Source organism: Lepisosteus oculatus, unplaced genomic scaffold (assembly GCF_040954835.1).
Source record: "Lepisosteus oculatus isolate fLepOcu1 unplaced genomic scaffold, fLepOcu1.hap2 HAP2_SCAFFOLD_45, whole genome shotgun sequence".
In the NCBI taxonomy this organism is placed as follows: domain Eukaryota; kingdom Metazoa; phylum Chordata; class Actinopteri; order Semionotiformes; family Lepisosteidae; genus Lepisosteus; species Lepisosteus oculatus.
In genome coordinates, this window is record NW_027167988.1 from 1,965,213 (window position 1) to 1,985,662 (window position 20,450).

At 48.2% G+C, this 20,450-nt stretch overlaps 7 non-coding genes across 7 annotated transcripts; 5 read left to right on the forward strand and 2 right to left on the reverse strand.

Annotated features, from left to right (window-relative positions):
- Positions 1 to 2,910: 2,910 nt before the first annotated feature.
- trnah-gug (transfer RNA histidin (anticodon GUG)) lies at positions 2,911 to 2,982 on the reverse strand. The gene has a single exon. It is a non-coding gene; the product is annotated as a tRNA-His (tRNA).
- A 201-nt stretch (positions 2,983 to 3,183) lies between these two features.
- trnae-uuc (transfer RNA glutamic acid (anticodon UUC)) lies at positions 3,184 to 3,255 on the forward strand. Its single transcript has one exon. It is a non-coding gene; the product is annotated as a tRNA-Glu (tRNA).
- Positions 3,256 to 3,706: 451 nt separating this feature from the next.
- On the forward strand, positions 3,707 to 3,779 carry trnav-cac (transfer RNA valine (anticodon CAC)). The gene has a single exon. It is a non-coding gene; the product is annotated as a tRNA-Val (tRNA).
- Positions 3,780 to 14,312: 10,533 nt separating this feature from the next.
- Positions 14,313 to 14,394, reverse strand: trnas-gcu (transfer RNA serine (anticodon GCU)). Its single transcript has one exon. It is a non-coding gene; the product is annotated as a tRNA-Ser (tRNA).
- A 4,075-nt stretch (positions 14,395 to 18,469) lies between these two features.
- On the forward strand, positions 18,470 to 18,586 carry LOC138229535 (U5 spliceosomal RNA). The gene has a single exon (XR_011185945.1). It is a non-coding gene; the product is annotated as a U5 spliceosomal RNA (small nuclear RNA).
- Positions 18,587 to 18,816: 230 nt separating this feature from the next.
- LOC138229494 (U4 spliceosomal RNA) lies at positions 18,817 to 18,961 on the forward strand. The gene has a single exon (XR_011185905.1). It is a non-coding gene; the product is annotated as a U4 spliceosomal RNA (small nuclear RNA).
- Positions 18,962 to 20,247: 1,286 nt separating this feature from the next.
- Positions 20,248 to 20,389, forward strand: LOC138229477 (U4 spliceosomal RNA). The gene has a single exon (XR_011185888.1). It is a non-coding gene; the product is annotated as a U4 spliceosomal RNA (small nuclear RNA).
- The last annotated feature ends 61 nt before the right edge of the window (positions 20,390 to 20,450 follow it).

Here is a 20,450-nt window from a genome sequence, read left to right on the forward strand (position 1 = left end):
GTATATGTGTGCAGCTGGATATGTAATTGCAGGTGGCGTAGCAAATTCTGCTGAAGCCCCACTGCCTGGTGTGGACGGTAGCTGTGCATGTTGCAGCAGAATTGTGCATGTGAGATCAAGGGGGCATGTCATGTGTTTGAGCACTTCACTCCCTTCCGGAAGCACGTGATTCCCTGAGTCCAAAAATATTTGTAAGTTCTTTGGATGACCTGTGGACCGATCTTTCACGATGAAGAATTCCTTAAGAAGAATAGATCTCGGCCCACCATCCCAATGCCTCCATCTCAAAACAGCAACCTCCCACTGCCCTTAGTCTGCAAGGCAGTCCTTTCAAGTGCGATGATGACGCCGGGACCTTCGTTGCCTATTGTACGAGCTGAACTTTTGTGCTCATCAATTCAACGCTCTTTCCATCAACTCATCTTGTCTTTTGACGCTTCGTGTTTTGTGCTCCTTTGACTATCGGCATATCGGGTGACTGCAAACACTGAAGTTCTTGCTTACGGAGTGTGGAATAGTGTTTTCAAGTGATCGCTGTTCTGTCATGTTGACGCCGAGTGAATCTTTCTTTGGCAACATGGGCAGGCTGACAGCAGCGCGAGCGAAAGTAATGGCAAATTTCTTGACTTATTTCTGAATGTGAATGTTCTTTAGAAAAGGGATGCGGCGTTGCTTCTCCCCCGTGTAAAGGTCACGCATTCCAGACGTGGTTATGAGCGAACAGTTGCCGCAAGTGTTTGAAAAGAGCAAGAGAGGAAGCAGCCCTGCCCCGTGTGAGGATCAAACTCAGGACCTTCAGATGATGAGACTGACGTGCTACCAACTACGCCAACGAGGCCAGCTGCAGTACACAGCCGGAAAGTTTGCCTCATGGATTTCAGTCGCCCGTTCCCTAATCTTTAGACGCCCTCTGCTGGATGTTGCATTTGCCTTTTGATCTCACCGATACTTTTTTGGTCTGTTTCTGTTGCAAGTCTGTTTTTCAGATCTCACCTAGCACAAGTCTCTCTGACTGAAGTGGCCTCTCTGCTTCAGCATCGTGCCCTCACTCAGCCTTTAAAAACGTCACTCGGACTTCTGACATGCTGACATGAAATGTCAAGAGAGAGTGGCGGAGACGCTTAAGGCAGAGAGAAGATGAAGAGGGGGCGTGGCTGCGAAATGATTGACAGATGCATGACGCTCTCCGTGACCACAGGCTAAAGGACACCTTTCGGCACATCAAGCTCTAAGCACACACCTGGAGGACGTGGGAAATGATCCCGCTACCTCTCGCATGCAAAGCGAGCGCTGTACCATGCAAGCTAACCCCCCTCGCTGGGGCTCATGCCTCGGTGTCGCCTAGTGCCGCTTGTTCCCCTCTTACCGGGTGCAGTTCACTGCCCTTCGTCTGCAAGGCAGTCGTGTAATTGCGGCTTTCTTGACTTATTGATGAAGGTCTGACTGGACGAGCGAATGACGCCTCTCCCCCGTCCTCAAGCTCGCTGACAGAATAAAATGGAAAGTGCTGCCGTGGCTCATTGGTTTAGGGGTATGATTCTCGCTTAGGGTGTGGGAGGTCCTGGGTTCAAATCGCGGATGAGCCCTTGTGTGTTCTTTCTGTCCTCGTCCACAAGACTGGGAACTGATATCCACATCACCTTGCAGCATCTGCTTATGGCAAACGATGGAATGTGACTAATGACTGAACGAGCCTGGTGAATACTCATCACGTGGCACAATGAGAGCGTGCAGTCAGCTGTCCAAGGCAGCAACCTCATTGCTCGTTCAAAAGAACACGTACTGAAAACTCATCACCACTATGTCGTAAATGAGCACCGCGATCGGTTGTTGTCATGCGTCCTTACCTGGGAAATGCAGAAGCAAAAACTGCCCTCTCTCAGCCACCGAAACGTGTGCGGCTCGCCTTGCACTCTCTGCGCCTCGCATATTTATGGAGCTGTCTGCTCTTCTTTCTGTTGAAGTACGCAAGTTATGGGGCGTACTGCAGACTATGATGTGCTCAATGACAGCTTTCAAGATTTGAAAACTATGAGCTTGATGGCTCAAGTCGAACGAATGTGGTTGTTACGCAATTGATGATCAAACGCACGTATTCTAACGATTCGTGAGAGTATGTTCTAAAGGTCCCTGGCTCGATCCCGGGTTTCGGCATTTTGTTTCATCGCGCTCTTTGTTCCTCTCTCCAGCGCCCTCTGCCTAAAGTGACGCGTCCCTTTCTCAGCCCGAAACGCAAGCGAGACACCAGCAGCAGTCCCTACAGGTTTCCGTAGTGTAGCGGCTATCACGTTCGCCTAACACGCGAAAGGTCCCTGGTTCGAGACTGGGTGCAAACAGCCTCTTCTTGCACGCTCCTGCACTTCACAGAGGTCTTGAACCACCAGTCATTTGTTCCCAATGTATTTCCGGTGCCTTCATGCACTCTTGTACCAAACGCACGTTTTTTCTGTACCTGGAGCCGATCATTTGCAATTGGGCTGTCCCGACAGACCAAGACGAGCTCTGTCGGCTCAAAAGCAGCGCAACACCTGCGAGAACAACAGAAAGATTAGTACCCAGCGGGGGCCTCTTAGTGAGCCCAAGATCTAATCAAGAATCGACTCCAGAAACAGGGCTTGGCGCATTGTTCCATACTCCGACCACTCTTGGTGTAAACAGGTCCCTCCTGGTCTCTGCATGAAATGCACTTTCCTGCGTTTGCTTTGGTGTAACTGGCTTCCCATGCATGGGCGAATGTGAAGAAGATCCTTAGTAAGTCATTGAAGAAACCCGAGAAGAGGTCGGAGTGGCCTCTGTCGTTCATCAACGATCCAGTCAGGCAGTACTCCTCTGTAAAGCGCCGTTTGTTCACATCGATTGGCTTTTTTTTGCCTTCATTCATGCAAGTAGTAAAAGCAGACGCCCCTATTCTGCCGTGACCCGGATTTGAACCAGGGTTGTTGCGGCCACAACGCAAAGTACTGACCACTATACAATCACGGCGAGTTACCGATACACACGTGGCAGGGCGGAAAAGGCTGTGCTCTCTTCGTGTGACATAATTCGGAAAAGTCCTGACGTTGCATTTCAACTGAGTCCCAGTATACATCGACCCTTCGACACTCTGAGTGACAACTCTCTTGCGTGTTTTCTCATATTTATGTAGTTTGCTTGCATGATGCCCGGAACAGCAGGGTTGTGCACTCCCATATGGTCTAGCGGTTAGGATTCCTGGTTTTCACCCAGGCGGCCCGGGTTCGACTCCCGTTATGGAAACGTGTCAATTTTGCCTCCTGCTTTCCAAAAGATCAGCAGTGTGTACGAAGGAGCCACATTAAAACTACTCAACGTGCAAAACGTGCGAGAAGAGGGGGCGCTTGTTTCCAGCCGAAACTTCTCGCGTGTGAGACGAGCTGACCATCGCTGCAGGAGGTGGGAGGGTCACTCTGGTAGACAGGGCTGACCTTCGGCAATAGGATTTATACTCTCCAAGATGATATTTGCACTTTCTGGAGAGGCGATTTTCTCCACTTCAGTAGCCCGATTTCGTCGATTGCGTGGAGAGGGCTGTAGAATGTGGCGCCGTCTTTCCTGCTCCGTCCATGACAGGCGTGCTGGTCTCTGGAGAGAGAGCACGGTCCATCAGCGCACCCCAATAAAGGCACTGGAAGCAGCTGAATCGCATTGGCGAAGCTCAGCGCTGGGCCGCTGGGCACATCTGACCACAGTTTCCGTAGTGTAGTGGTTATCACGTTCGCCTCACACGCGAAAGGTCCCCGGATCGAAACCGGGCGGAAACAGACCAGACTTCTTCTGTCGCCACGCACAAAATGGGATTGCGGAGAGCTGTGATCGTGCAGACCTTGAGGTGTCACCTCTTTGTCTGCTTTCCCGCCCTCCCTCCGCCCAAGCTCTGCTCCAAAGTAGCCCGGCAACCCCTCACACCTGCACGTGTCACAACCTAAGGTGTGGTCATGAGACACCCATGGGGTGTTGTTCTGTTCTTGCTAATTGTTTCCTGCCCGTCGCAGGCAGGAGTCCATGCGAGGAAGATGCGCTGGACAGAGCTCAGAGGACGCACCTGGGTGGCTTTCCTTCTGAGTGACGTTCCTGCAACACTCTCCCGCTACTCTTGGTGCGCTCATGCCGCAACACAGGAAGGCTGGAGCAGGTGGCTGTGGGCTCTGTGCACCGCCGAAATAGCTCAGCTGGGAGAGCGTTAGACTGAAGATCTAAAGATCCCGGGTTTCGGTGTTTTGTTTCATCGCGCCCTTTGTTCCTCTCTCCAGCGCCCCCTGCCTAAAGTGACGCGTCCCTTTCTCAGCCCGAAACGCAAGCAGCAGCAGTCCCTGCAGGTTTCCGTGGTGTAGCGGCTATCACGTTTGCCTAACACGCGAAAGATCCCCGGATCGAAACTGGGCGGAAACAGACCAGACTTCTTCTGTCGCCACGCACAAAAGGGGATTGGGGATTCGCCTAGTGCTGTGATCGAACAGACCCACTCACCTCTTAGTGTGGCGGGATCTGCACAGTGCATGTCGCAGCGCATCCTGCTTTCACTTCAATGCGCGTCCTGATGTACCCCGGTCTCCCGCGTGACAGGTGGGGACAGGTGACAGGTCCTGTACTAACGAGGAAGACATCGCTCTCCGACCCCCGGCATTGTGTCCCGACCCACCGTGCTGGAAGCCGACTCGTGCTGTGATTACTTTACGGAGCAGAAATGACAACCGAGGAGCCGAGAGATCATTTCAGCATTTCGCGTCTGAACGGAAAACACAAACGACCAACTCGGAATGACTTGCCTTTGACGCTTATATACCTCTTAGTGTGGCGGGATCTGCACAGTGCATGTCGCAGCGCTCCCTGCTTTCACTTCAATGTGCTTCCTGATGTCGAGTCGTGTGCCGTGCGGAGGCTCTGAAAGCGAGAGCAATGAAAAGGTGCACGACACTGTGAAATAAACATTAATAAACGCATATATAACGTCGAAAACACATCTAACACTAGGAGTATACAGCACTCTGCACAGTGTACGAAGTAAATTATTTTCGCAGTAATTAATTATATTTACTATATTTATTATACACGTGTAAATTAATTACTGCGAAAATAATTTACTTCGTACACTGTGCAGAGTGCCGTATACTCCTAGTGTTAGATGTGTTTTCGACGTTATATATGCATTTATTAATGTCGTCGATTTTACGGTTGCAATTCGACGTTGATTATACGTCGAGGCGACGTATATATACGTATAGCCGTATTTTCGGCGTGAATATACGTATATTCGACGAATCAATGCCCACAGCTTGGCATACAAGGGTTTTGCGGAGGGGTCTTGCCACCTGCCTGAAAAAAAAAACAGTAAAATGTTTGAGTGCCTATAGAGTTTCTATTTTTATTTTCTTGAGAAAAGTTGATACCATTTCCTGGAAACCCCGTCCCCCATCAGTGCGCTGTGCCCGGGGAAAAATCTGTAGTGGGGCGTCTGATATTCTGAGCGGGGGTGATATTTCGGTTGAAACGGAGCTGTACGGTGCAGCTACCCAAATGAAATCTCGCAGCTATGCCATTAATTAGTGCTTTATGATAGAAGATATCGACTAGCAATCTGGTATTTGCGATGAAGTTCAGTTTCACATTTTTCGTCACTCTCACTGGAGAGTATTGCCTGGAGCGAAAAGTACCATAAGCGTTCATTTTTGCAGCTACATGGACGTTCTGAATCGTTAAGAAAAAATGTTGTAAAACCAACAGAAAGCACAGACTGCTATAACTAGTCCTAGTTATATAACGATTTTAAGTATAATGATAAACTACTGCAAGGAATCGGTCCACCTGAGCAAACAGGATCGTAATGTTGACACTCAATAACGACACTGATATGTGCAGCTCCTGGACGGATAGCCCTCCTGCCCATCAAACAGACTGAGTGACTGTTCGTGTCATTTAGTGTTGTCTGACCATTGACAAAGTACAACTATTTTTTAGGGCGCAAATTAAGTTAGGTAAATCTTTTTGCCCAAAACTGAAGGGGCAACATTCCCCCCTCCCCCCGTGATGCCAGGCCTGTCCCCATCCTATTCCATAATGTCATTATATATAATACCATACAACAGTGACCGATCCTTACTAACTACATGCGTTAAAATTGCACATCAGCTCATAGCAGGGGGCACATAGCCGCGATGTATTATCAATGTTATATTTCAACCATAATATCGACAACATTAATAAACGCATACGTTGAGAAAATATCGAACCCAGCATATTTTCCGCATATATACCACAATGCATTGCTAGTATTCGTTGGTCACAATTTTGGACACGTTTTTCAAACGTAGAAGTATATCCGCAAATATCTCAGCAATCCTCTTTTGACGAGTAAGTATGAACAATAATAATACTATCTGAATACATACAGATCTTTCTTAATATTATTTTGATTAAAATAGTACGTGAATAAGCAAAAAATGGCACATAAAATAGTGTGAATGGGGAAGATGACACAAAATTGTTTTGCCGTTTCTCTATTCTTATTCTATGTTGTACTTTCAAACTTTGGGTACTCTTTAATTAGGACAGACTTTATTGCTCAACTGCTATGATGCAAGCCAAATTTTATACATTTATTTCAGTTTTGAGCTTAGTAAACCGTTCACTTTTTAGATTATACTAAAGAAGATAATCATCATTTATTTGGGAAGTAATATTATACAATTTTCTCCTAGCTGCGGTGCTGAAGTCCCACCCTACATCAACAGAAAAAGAAATAAAGGAGCATGCAATGTGTTACTTGAAGAATGCATATGAAAGACAGGGGGCCAGGAGATCTGGACACTGAAAATAATAGGTTTTTGGTTCTAACTGTTAGGACAATTAGACAGGGTTTGCAAATAGTGGACAAAAATCGTCTTAACTTCCATTGTAATATTTTTTTTTCTTGGAAATATAGAAGTTGTACATTTTAAAATGTATATTTGAATCAAAATGTGGTTTTGAGTTAGTGTGTTAATGTAATTAGTTTTGTGTTTGTCATTACTATACTGTATATTGCCATGTTACCAGAATTTGTAGCTGAAGTTTAAGACTAGTTGTGTTTTTTATGATTATTGCCCATATGTTGATTGTTGATTGATTGTATACAATGTATAATTTGAAATACATATGTTTCAGGTGTGAATGTGTATTTTCAGAATACATTTCTAAACCTAATCATTGGCTTGGTTTACTTGTTTCTACGCCTATAAAATCTATCTTTGATGTATAATAGACCTCTACCCATATACGTATAATAGACCTTTAATGTTATCCGTATAACAGACCTCTACCCATATACGTATAATAGACCTCTAAAGTTATACGTATAATAGACCTCTAAAGGTATACGTATAATAGACCTCTAACCATATACGTATAATAGTCCTCTAAAGTTATCCGTATAATAGACCTCTAAAGTTATCCGGAACTCCAACCATATATGTATAATAGTCCTCTAAATTTATCCGTATAATAGAACTCCAACCATTTATGTATAATGAACGTCTAAACATAGACGTATAATTGACGTATAACTTTAGACGTATATTAGAATTTCATTCTAGACGAATTGTAGACCACATTTAGACGTCTAAGGTATGCGTTTAATAGACGTATATTATACGTCTTTTGCCCACTGGGACTACTGAATGGCGTAGACCTGAAAATAAAACTCACGCGCAACAGAGATGCTTTCTGCTTAATGAACAACATCGGAGAACACAAACTGAGCGTACTCTCTGCATCTTTGTTTGTGAACGCCGAAGCACTCCTGACGGTCGCACCACTAAATACCTAAATACCCCATAGACCGCGTACAGATGAAAGTCTTCAGCCTGCCTGCAGGGAGCCATGTGTGTAACCAAGAAAACCTCTTTCTCGGACAGTTACCCAAAGTGGTAATTTTGGGGTTTGTGGACAAAGCGGCATTCAGCGGCAGTTTTACACAAAACCCCTTCAAATTTAAACACTACAACATTAACTTTCTGGCTCTCTACACGGACGGTGAACAAATCCCGACTAAACCGCTTCAACCGCTTCAACCAGACTTCCAGAATGGACATTGCGTCGGTGAATATTTTAATCTGGTGGAAACATCCGGGAAGCCTCTGAAAGTCTTTTTTTGTGTGTAACAAAGTTGCATTTTCATGTCCGGACGGGGAGACTTTATCATTCCGACATGAAGCCACCCTTAAGTCCTCTGAGGCGTGTCTGTCTGCAAGGCTTGTATTTTGGAAATGTTTTTTTGAAACGGAGAACGACTTTGAAATAGGCTTCCGCCGGCGCCTCGCGATCCAGGTAAGATTGTAGCAAGAACGCAGCGGCGGCGGGGTTTGCTGTAGTCGTGGCCGAGTGCTTAAGGCGATGGACTAGAAATCTATTGGGGTCTCCCCGCGCAGGTTCGAATCCTGCCGACTACGTTGTCCACCTCCTGTCGTTGTGTTCTGGCGCAAGCAAAGAAGCGCACCTCTTTGCTGTTCCTGGTGGTTTTAAAACGCCAAATCGCTTGTACCCGCTGCCTTGGAAATAAATTCTTCAGCGTCTGCAAATGGCATTTTGCAGCTGGAAGCAGATGTCGACGCGTTTTGCACAGAGCACCAAAAAAGCGTCTTTTTTGAAGGTCCAGGCACTGAGCATTGGTGATTTAGTGGTAGAATTCTCGCCTGCCACGCGGGAGGCTCGGGTTCGATTCCCGGCCAATGCAGTAGCTTTTGCAGCGAGCGGCTCCATCACTTGCATCCCCTTGCAACTTGCAACTGAAAACCCACTGAAGCTAAGCAGGTGTGAGCCAGGTCAGTACCCGGATGAGGGTGAGCTACAGGGAAAAACAAAGCTTCCAGCTGGAAGCGGTGTTAATGGTGCCGGCGGGGGGGCATTCACCCTGAGGTCTGTGCGGGTCCCAATTCCCCAGCATAGTGACAGAAAAATAAACATATTTTGGCAACTTTGGTCACCCCCATTTAACTTCTGGGGCAGGAAAAGCACACTTTTCAAAACTTGTTTTTCAGCTCGAAATAAACGTATTTTTTCAAACCTTGGAATCCCAATGTAGCTGCCTGGCTCATTAGAGCCCACTGAGTCAGCCCTTAACCCCACTGTGCAGAAGCTGTCAAAACGGGTTTTTCAGCAGAAATAAACACGTTTGGGCAACTTTGGTCACCCCCATTTAACTTCTGGGGCAGGAAAAGCACACTTTTCAAAACGTGTTTTTCAGCTCGCTGTGACCTCTGTTTTACATCTCATCCAAAAGACAGCGCCCTTTTACAACACAGCGTCTCTGTCACTATCATAAGTGACTGCCATCATAAGAATATGAGTCCAATATTTTAGAATATAGTCAGAATGACTTCTAACCTTACCTGTGGTGTCTTTAATCCCTATTGCTCAATGCATGGTGTACGTACTGCATAGATGTGTCTTGAGAATGAGGAATGGGCCCCTGAGACCGTCATTTACCTGTTTCACAAATGATCGTATTTTACTAGAGATTCTGTTTGGGATTCAGATGTGCATTCGGACAGCAATCCCTTTCAAGAAATGATACGTACTGGATGAGGTCAAAGGTGCTGGAACACTGTATTTAGGATGTGTTTGCAGTGATTGTGTGTCTCCTGCTTCATCGCAGTGATATATAGATGTGCTCCTGTAATTTATTGGTACATGCCCAGGGCAGTAAGCAGTCTGAGGATTTATTTCCAGACGGCATAGAGCAGTGAAGCAGTGAAGTAGTGCAACACACTGGATCATTATATTATTAGAATCTATTCTACTTAAATTATTACATTATACACAATTTGAGTTCATTTTAAAAAGTAAAAGGTAATGAAAGGAATGCATTTTCATAAGAAAGATAATACCGATATGCATGTGATAATCTTCCTTATATCATGTAGTGCGTCAGTTGGACACTTTGTGGGCTTGAAATACAAAGCAAATCATGTTCTATGGTACAAGTTAAATACAAAACGTAAGCTTTTATTTTAATTAGATTTGTTTATAAAGCATAAGCAATCATTTATTACATTAATATATGTGAAAATGACATTTTAGCATCATAATATTACATAAAGGTCTCTAGCTTCAACACAGTGATATATATATATATGCTCAGTGATTTATTGGTACATGCCCAGGTCAATAATCAGAATGAGGATTTATTTCCAGACGGGCTACAGGTAGTGTTGTGAAATACTTCAACACACTGGATCGCAGATTTAGACCCCCTGCACTCTTACTCCTTAAAAACCAAAGAAATGAAGATATGTAGCAATCACATTGTAACAGGGGTGACAGTGACTTAATGCTTATACTAGTGGACTTTTGGTACCTTTAGGGTACGGTGTTCCCTGAAGGGCTCTCAAACCCCGCATTTCAGATGCCTAGCTGTATCACTGATGTGTTGCACCTCAGAATCACTTTTAACCTTACCTCTGGTATCTTTAATCCCTATTGCTCAACGCATGGTGAAAGTATTGCATAATTGTGTCTGAAAATGAGCAATGGGCACCTGAGAGACTCATTTGCCTGTTTCACAAATGATCATATTTGACTAGAGATTCTGTTTGGGATTCAGTTGTGCATTCTGACAGCAATCCCTTTCAAAAAACGATACATTCTGGATGAGGTCAAAGGTGCAGGAACACTGTATGTGTTTGCACTTATTCTGTGTCTCTAGCTTCAACACAGTGATATATATATATATATGCTCAGTGATTTTTTGGTACATGCCCAGGGCAATAATCATTATGAGGATTTATTTCCAGATGTGCTAGGGGTAGTGTTGTGAAATACTTCAACACACTGGATCGCAGGTTTAGACCCCCTGCACTCTTACTCCTTAAAAACCTGAAGCGTCTGGCGTCTCGCCGACGTCGAACACCCCCCTCAGGCTGTACTCGTACTCGGCTAACTGCTGTGGAACCCTGTGTGAGAAGCCGTTGGCCACGGTGACGGCTGGCGACCCACGGACGCCCCACTATCGGCCGGCTCCAGCCCCAGCTGGTCCTCTAGAGCCTCCCCACACGGCTCCTCCTCCCGGGCCTGGTAGGGGGCCAGCCGGTCTTGGTGCAGGACCACCACTCTCCCCCGTGTTCGCAACCGGACATGGTAGCAGACCTCGCCCACCACCCAGAGTACCTCAGCGGGCCCCTCCCACGACGGCGCCAGCTTAGGGCTGAGGCATTTGCGGCGGCGCGGGTTGTACACCCAAACCGAGTCCCCGGGCTGGAAGGCAGGCCCCCTGCAGCGCAGGTCGTAGTGCCGCTTCTGCCGGACCCCCGCCTGTGTCAGGTGGGTCCGTGCAAAGCTGTGCACCTGCTGCATCCGCTGCCGCAGGTCCCATTCGTAGTCCGGTCCAGCCAGCGGTGCCGACCCGTCTCCGGGCGACGGGCCGAAGACCAGGTCCACCGGGGTTCACATTTCCCGGCCCAGCATGAGTGAGGCTGGGGTGCACCCGGTGGATTCCTGGACCACGGTCCTATACGCCCAGAGTGCAAGGGGGAGGTGGCGGTCCCAGTCCCGTTGGTGCCGGGACACCAGGGTGGCCAGCTGGGTGGTGAGCGTACGATTAAACCGCGCCACCAACCCGTTGCTCTGGGGATGCAGAGGTGTGGTCCGCGTCTTAGTGATCCCCAGGCACTGGCACACTCTGGCGAAGACCTGGGACTCGAAGTTACGCCCCTAGTCACTATGTAACTCCTCCGGCACCCCCAGCCTGGCAAACATCCCCTCCAGCAGTGCATCGGCCACCGTGGGGGCACTCTGGTCCGGGAGGGCGTAGGCCTCCGGCCACTTCATAAAATAATCCATGGCCACCAAGACGTAGAGGTTCCCGGCCTCGGTGCGCAGAAACGGGCCCAAAACGTCCACCCCCACCCGCTCCATAGGAGCCCCCACCTGGTGTTGTTGGAGGGGGGCCCGAGAGCGCTCGGGGGGACCCTTCTGCGCCACGCACACTGCATACGTTCGGCAGTACCACTCCACGTCCCGGTGGCAAAGACCCCAATAAAAATGGCCTCGGAGGCGCTACAGGGTTTTTTTACCGCCAAAGTGCCCCACGCCCGGCTGGCCATGCACTGCTCGGAGCACCGCCCCGCGGAGCGACCAAGGCACCATCAGCTGCCACCGTACCTCGCCACTGGAGGGTACCCGGCACCCCCGGCGCAGCACCCCGTCCTTTACCTCCAAGGCCTCCCACAGGGCGCAGGGGGCCTTGACGGACTTTGGGTGTGGGGCGAGCTTCTCTCGCGTAGACCGCACTCCGGCTACCACTCCTAGCATGCCCAGCAGTACTACGAGCGCCTAGGGGCGCTTCCTCCTCACCACCAGGCGAGGGCGTTACAATACATAGAATATGCATGTAAAACGAACAGATCTTATCGAGAGGGTTATCAGAATACAAAAGGTATATATTCAGTCAGTTACAAAGTGTTACACATATCAAGAGGACATACATTCAGTATATCATTCATTTAGACCATTTCATAAATGAACCTGGTAATAACTTCTACATTAGATACTGAAAACAAGTACATAACTCTTAGGAATTAAATTGATATCAACTGGTTGGGATAACAATTGAATTCGCGAGCAGTAATGCAGTGAAGTTGAATACTCATCCAATCTCTGGGGATTCAGATCTCCTGCGGGCACAAAGAAACAGTTGCAGGCTTGTTGCTGTCCAATCCGTGCTCTCTGTCTAGGTGCCAGGCTGTGCTGTGCGGGTTGCGACGGTGCGCTGCTGATGCTCACTGACCGGCTAGTTAGTGTTGGCTTTAACTAGCAAAGTTTGTGCACAGGAGAAAAGATGACTGTGGGTCCCAGCAAGTCAAGAAGAAGACCGGTTCGTTCCTGATGAAGAGCTAGTTCTGAATAGTGATTCAACTGTCCACAGTTCCGACCTGTTCACGAGGCCTGCTGCTGGTGCTAACCTCGGGTGGATCCTCTGGTTACTCTCTGGCAACCTCCGCTTTAGACTCTTAGAACAAAGGAAAGTTCTGGCACTCGGACACACTGGCCGTTCCGTGGTTGTCCGGGCTGAGTCTCAGGATGGTCAGGAGGCGCGCTGTGAGAATGTCCTGCCCTTGGGAGCCTTCTGCTCCTGGGCTGTCCTGCCCTGGAATTCTCCTTTGAATTCCCTTTAGAAAACTCCACAGAAATCTCTACTGAATTCCCACTGAATCTCTCAGGCTCTCTGTGTTGCCTGTTTTTACCTGGAGGAACTTCAGCTCGTTGATTGGCTGAAAGTTCCATGGGCATCAGAGTCCCACGTGGGTTACTCGGCCCTACCAGTCCCTGATTGGTTGATCAAGGTGAGATATGAGTCACTTACTCCTGACACTTAGGAATGCAGTCCAGATGTCCATCTGGCACTCCCTAGACAGATAGGCGCCAATGGATGACCATTGATCATGATAGCCAGGCTTAGCTAAGTGCATCCCCCTTTGGGAGCTGTCCCTTATCAAGGGAAACCTTAAATCAGCCTGCATGAATAGTTTCTCTGTGGCTGCACCACAGAGATGAACAGAGAGATGAGGCCTAATTTGGGAAAGCTCAGAAACACTTAATTCTTTCTTATTAATAAGCCTCGCCGCTACACCGCCCAAAGCACTTCTAAAACAGGAGATTCGCGTTTGGGAAAACAGGTCTACGGGTCTGAAACCTGCTCCACGGAAAACAGCTCTGTTGCGCTTTTGATCAAAGGGAGATTCGCTGTTCTTACTTTTTGATGACATAACACCCAAAGGGGCTTCTTTGGAGCTGGATTCCAACCAGCATCCTTAAGTTTCTTGGCAGTATCCTTTACAGTCCTCTGTTCGGTCGACAAGGGACTGAAGGGGGCAGCTTTCCTCACACATACAGTGCAATGTACTGTAGTGTTCCCCTTAATTGAATTCGCAGTTCTGCATCAAACCTCTAACTCGTTTCCTTAGCTTGGATTTAAGCCACGAAGCAGGCTTCTACTGTATAAACGTCTAGAGGAATCACAAACTATTTGAGAGGCCACCATCCCAGGGGGAACTGACAAGTCTATCCCTAAACACCTAGCGCAGTCTCTCGAGAGACCGTCAAAAATCGCTTTCTCCGTTTGCGTTGCAAGTAAGTGAAAACGCGGTCTCAACCCAGAGCCACTTGGCAGCAGCGGCACGTAAATACCGTTACTGTTACTGCTCGATACCGACGTTAGCCTACTATACCATGTTCAGCCACCGCTAGAAAATGCACGGCTCTAGAACCGGAGCAAATGACAGAAGGGCCAACGCCGAACGGGCACACGTGTCAGACATGGAGCGCGACGAGGATGGGATTCGAACCCATGCGTGCAGAGCACAACGGACTAGCAGTCCATCGCCTTAACCACTCGGCCACCTCGTCGAGGGATCTGGGCTGTCCGGACATGGGTTGGCGCGCTCCAGATGATCTTTTTCTTTTTTTTCCCTCGTACTCGAGGGTCATTTTCCTGTTCCACGTGCGATTTCAACATTTTCCTTGGGAGATGCCAAGCCAGGAATTAATTCTCCAGGACCTTAATTCTCTTCTCTTGCAGCCTGAGATCATGTCCTTCTTTTGGCTCCCTCCAGTTCTGATAAAAAATCTCATTCTTAGATTTGTTAATTTTTGCAGAGGAAGCCAAAGAGAAACGCTCACAACACTGCAGAGCTCTGCTAATTGAGGTACTGTCAGAGAGGAGCAGGGTGACGTCATCCATGTATAGAGATGTCTTTACCTCTCCTCCCCCACTTCCAGGCACTGGTATCCCATTAATGGCCTGATCCTGGCGCAAGGCACAGGCTAAGGGCTCCGTAGCCAAAACGAATAACAAAGGGGATAATGGGCAGCCCTGCCTCACTACTGAACAGACTTCAAAGGGGTGTGATCTATTGCCATTAACCATTACTCTGCTGTTGCTACCTGTGTACAGCAGGTTAATCCACTTTCTCATGATGGGGCCAAAATTCATGTGCTCAAGTACCGATGTTAAGTACTGCCGGTTTAGGCGGTCAAAGGCCTTTTCTAGGTCTACACCTAAAACGCACAGAGGGAGGGAGCGATCCTCTGAGTACAGACAGACATCCCTCAACAAGGCCAGGTTGTCGCTCATCAGGCGTCCTACTATCCCACAAGTCTGTTCTTTCCCTACCAGTGAGGCCACTACATTTTGTAGGCGCAGGAAAAGGGCTTTGGACAGGATCTTAGTGTCCACGCCTAACAGGCTGAGGGGTCTCCAGTTCTTTATGTCATTCTTTGCTCCTTTCTTAAACAAGAGAGAGATAGTGCCTTCTCTTAAAGAGTCAGGCAGCAATTCTGTCTTATAGCTTTCCTCGAATAGGAGCAGTAGCGGATCCTGAAGCAGATCCCAAAAGGTGCAATAAAATTCTTTAGGGAGCCCGTCAGCACCCGGAGTTTTCCCCTTCTGTAAGCTCTCCATAGCCTGTCTCAGCTCTTCTACTGTCAAATCCCTCTCAAGTACTTCCCTATCTTCTTCACTCAAAACGTTTTCTAGCTTTGAGGTAAAAAAATGAATTTCTTCATCCTTTACCTCTGTAGAGCTGTACAGTCTTGAGTAGAAGGCCTCGGTGCAGGAGAGGATAGCACTCGGCTCTGTTCTCTCTCGTCCCTCCTCATCAACTACACTTTCCATGACAGTCTTGGAGCCTACCACTTTCCTGAAAAAGAAGCGAGTACACTTCTCATTTTCTTCCAAGAACTGCACTCTGCTTCTTAACAGCACTCCTCGACTACTTTCTTGGCTATGCTCCGGATGTCCTTTTTTAAAAGGGTGATATCCTCGAGCACATCGAAGCCACTGTGCAGCATCGTGTAGAGACGCTGCAGCTGCCTCTGTTTCCTGGCTAGCACTCCTCTCCGTCTGGCAGCAGCCTTCCTTCCCTCAGCCATGAAAAAGGCCTTTGTCCTCATCTTCACCTCCTCCCACCACTCTCCTACTGACCCGTACAGACACTGCAAGGACAGCCACTGTGATAGTTTCTCCTTGTAGCGGGATACTACCCCCTCGTTCTCTAGCAGCTTTGTGTTGAGTTTCCAGAGGCCTGGGCCAAAGACAGTCCCGCCCTTGAGTTCCACTCTACACCCTAAAGCCTGATGATCTGAGAAGAAGACAGGCTGAAGAGTGACCCCAACAACTTTCACTCTCTCTGAGACAAAGCAATAGTCAATTCTGGAGCTGCTATTCCTCCCTGACCATGTATATCCTGCTGTTGTGGGATATATACATCTATATGTGTCTGAGAGTTTAAAGTCTTGAACTAAGTTTTGCAGGGCCAGTGAGCTGGAATCCAATTTTATCGGAGAGCTAGACTGCCTGTCTGTGTGCTCTAAGATACAATTAAAATCCCCTCCCACTATCACGTCTGTGCTACTTAACAATAGGGGAGAGAGTGCCTTGAGTAGCTCCACCCTTCCTCCCACGTCAGTAGGACAATACACATTGATTAGCGGCAGGTTAACGGTCCCCCATTCCACATCCACACACAGCAACCTGCCATCTATGACCCTCTGAATACTTTTCAATTTGAAAGCCCATCCTTTGAAAAGAATGGCCACGCCAGAGGCTCTGTTGTTATTGTCCCCTGACCAAACAGAAGGCCCTTTATCCCACCTATCTTCAAAGCTTTTATACCTCTCTTGATAGGCTAAAGCACACTCCTGCAACATCAACACATCTCCCTCTCTCTGCTGGAGGTAATCAAAGACACACTGGCATTTAACTCTGTCATTGATACCTCTGGTGTTAAGAGAAATTATGTTTAGAGCCATATTACATAAGAAAGTGGAACCAGTCTTTACAAAACACATTTCTCTTCGGTCTCACCTGTTACCTTCTCTTTTTCTTTTTCTTCTTACCAATTTCCTGCCAGCCATCCTCTGAATGAGCCTTCATCAGGGTGGCAGCAGTAAAAGCGTTCACGGAGTCCATTTCAAGGAAGGGGGTAGAAGGAGGGGTGGAGGGGTTCCAGCTGTCCCCATCGCCATGCTCTCCTTCCTCCTCGCTCGGGGAGAAAACAGAGTCATTTTTCCTTTTCCTCAAGTCCAGCTCCTGGGAGCACCGAGGGGAAAGGGGTGCAGCCGATGCACCAGTCTCCTCTTCCCCCTCAACCACCAGCTGTTGCAGATCCTCCGTGATGGACTGGATGGAGGAGAGGAGGGCATCTGTAGCACTTGCAGAGTCTGAGAAAAGCAGCTCCGCTGAATCCTGGGTATCCTCGCTGGACCCGCTCCACCGGGGGGCCCCACACTGGCCCTCGTTCTGAGGAGCAGGAGTGGGGGAGGGGTCCTCGCTGTTCTCTGGGGTTTTCAAACCCTCGTGCTTGTCTGGTGCAGTCTGCGGTTGTGGGGGCGTAGTGGATTTCTCTTCCACCGGCCCCGGAGCCACAGCAGGACTGATCCTGGCTGGAGGCTGAGACTCTTTGTCCAACAAGGGTTCTTTGTTTGACTTGTTGTTTGCTTTGGCTTTTTCAGGCCGGTTTGGCTGAAACAAGCACTGCCTCATCCTTTCTCATTTTGAGTTTATAGGCGTAGGCGTGAGGGCAGTTCTTAAAAACGTGTCCTTCCGAGCCACATAAATTGCACTTTGGCAGCATTGAACAGTCAGAGGCTTAATGTCCCTGTTTGCCACAGGTCTTGCAGCATTTCACAGTGCAGGACGATGCCAGGTGTCCCACAGCACCACAGCGCCGACACACCTTTGGTTGTCCCACATAAAAAACATAGCCATTGCAGGCGCCCAGCTGGATTGTAGAGGGCAGGTGCCTTAAGCCTCCATTGACATTGTCCGGTAGCAAGCGAACCTCGAATTTCCTTGCTCCTGTTTTTATACCGTCAACATCTCTAACCTCAGTTCCATGGTGGATGGTGCAGTACTGCTTAAGCCAGGTGTGAATGTCCTCCGTCTTTGCCATTTCCGAGAACATAACAACCTCTCTCTCTGTGTCAGAGGCTGCAAGTTGATCTTCTCAAGGGCAGGAACTTTCCCTCTTTTTGCCTCAAACACATCCACACATTGTTCAAACAGAGAATAGGTAGCAAAAACAACCTCAAATGCTTTCTGACCTGGGAGAGCGAAGATGAAATCCAAGTGCCGAGGTTCAAAGCCAAGTTCCTTCTGTAACACTTTTCTGCTGAACTGCATACGATCCATGAAGAGGTCATCCAAAAGCTCAAAACGTACAGCATTCTTGCGGGATCCAAAGGTTGCCATCTCAAACTGCAAAACAAACACTGCTTCCACAAAACAAGAAAACAATCCAACTACTCCAACTACAGGCTGATCAAGGTATCTCCCCTGCCAGATAAGCAGAGAGCCGCAGGCGATGAGCCCGGAGCTGAACGGGCCCCACTGGCTCGTTTGTAAGGCCAGGTGCATTGCCAACCACGACCGGCAGGGCAGAGGACTTGAAGGCGGCCTGGGCTCCTGCAGCTGTCCAGCCACGCACTCTGGTTTCTCTTCATCTCGTACAAATCTTTTGCCTTTTACTAAAGATTTCCATGGAGAGGAGCATGAATGAGTTCCATACAATTTTTGTGCTTCCCTGCCTTTGGGTGGGGCGCAGCTGGGCTGGTCAAAGAGAGAAAACAAAACCGCTCACAATCGCTCTTATTACGGCGACTGTGGCCTTCTGCTCTGCGAGTCCTCGGTCTCAGCCTGTCTGATTGGCGCTCTTTTCTTTGGGGGGCGGGAAGTGTCCGGCCGCAAATATGAAGCGTTACAGCAACGACATGCCATGAGACGATTGATAACGATTTCCATAGGATCCCCGCGGTTGCCTGGGTACCGTCAGCTTTGCGCAGTGGCAGTATCGTAGCCTGTGAGGTTTAGCCGAGGCGCGATTATTGCTAGTTGAAAACTTTTCCCAATACCCCGCTTCCGCCGGTTTCCAATACAATCGGCGAAAGCAATTTTTGAGCAAGGTGTTTAAAGACAGATTTTGTCATGGTAACATCATGGTAGAAAGAAACAAGCTTGTTACGCTCTTTCAGCGTTATGCAGAGAACAGCGTCTGTCGAGATCACTTTTGAGTCGGCGCGAAACGCCGTGTGCTGTCAGTTTGATTTCATATTGCTCGTAGCGGCGCCCGGCTTTTGTCTGTCAAACGTTAGGTTGCGCTTCTTCATGCTGCATCGTCGGCATGAGTGGAGCTCTTTAAACGTCTGTACTTACTGCGCCCCATAAGAAATTGTTTGTCCCCGTTCAAAAGAGATTGTGCGATGTCCTGCAGCGTTCACAAAGCAAACCTTTGACAGTTTGAAAAGAGGAATTTATTCTGCTTCCTGTGCGTGCAGTAGTTACAAAGTTGAACGTCTTTACACGATCTGCTGCAGTTTTCAGTGGGCGGGCTTTGTCAGATGGCTTTGAAAAACGCACTGTGTTTCGGCTCGGGAAACATCATGAGCAGTGTCCTGCATGTTTTCTGTGTATAGCTGTCTTTTAACGCATACAGAATTCATTCGAAATCATTGATTTCTCCAATTAACAAGGGTCCCTTTTTGAACCTGCGAGAAGCATTCTTTCAATGTAACAGATTTACTCCGAGGAAAGGCAGCATGACATTAAGAGTAGCTCAAGCTTTCAGCACCCGTATCGGACTGCGTGTATGCAGACACCGCTCAGAATCCCCTGTAAGATTCTCCCTCAATTCCGTTGTGCAGTGCTTTACCTCTTTCAAAAGGCTTCACTTTCCTAGTCACATTCCAAGACTCATCGAACCCGGGCTGTTTCCTCCAGCGGTATAGTATTGCAGTGAGACAGCACGATGCCTGCAAGACTATGTCACGCTAAACGCCACAGATTGTGTTTGTCCCTTCGTGTCAGTCGTCCTGCAGCCACGGGAAGTGGGACACAAACATGCTGCAATGCTTTCAGGACGTTTGGATTTGTTTGTGCAACATCCGAGAAGAGTACTTGTGGCTTGAATGTGAACTGTACGTGCCCGCCCCCTTTCCTCTGTAGTGCATGAGTTCCTCCCGGCATGCCCTTCGTCATTGTTCTGTCATCTTGTATTTAAAGGGTTGTATTTCTGCTGCTGAAAATAAGCAACGGTTTTCTCACAACGCCCTTTGTTCCCGACGGAGCCCTTGTCTGTCATGAAATTCTTTAAAACCTCAAGCTAGAAGAAGAAGACGACAAATATGAAGCGTTACAGCAACGACATGCCATGAGACGATTGATAACGATTTCCATAGGATCCCCGCGGTTGCCTGGCAACCGTCAGCTTTGCGCATTGGCAGTATCGTAGCCTGTGAGGTTTAGCCGAGGCGCGATTATTGCTAGTTGAAAACTTTTCCCAATACCCCGCTTCCGCCGGTTTGCAATACAATCGGCGAAAGCAATTTTTGACAGTCTCGTCAGAGCGCGACATAGTCTTGCAGGCATCGTGCTGTCTAACTGCAATACTATACCGCTGGAGGAAACA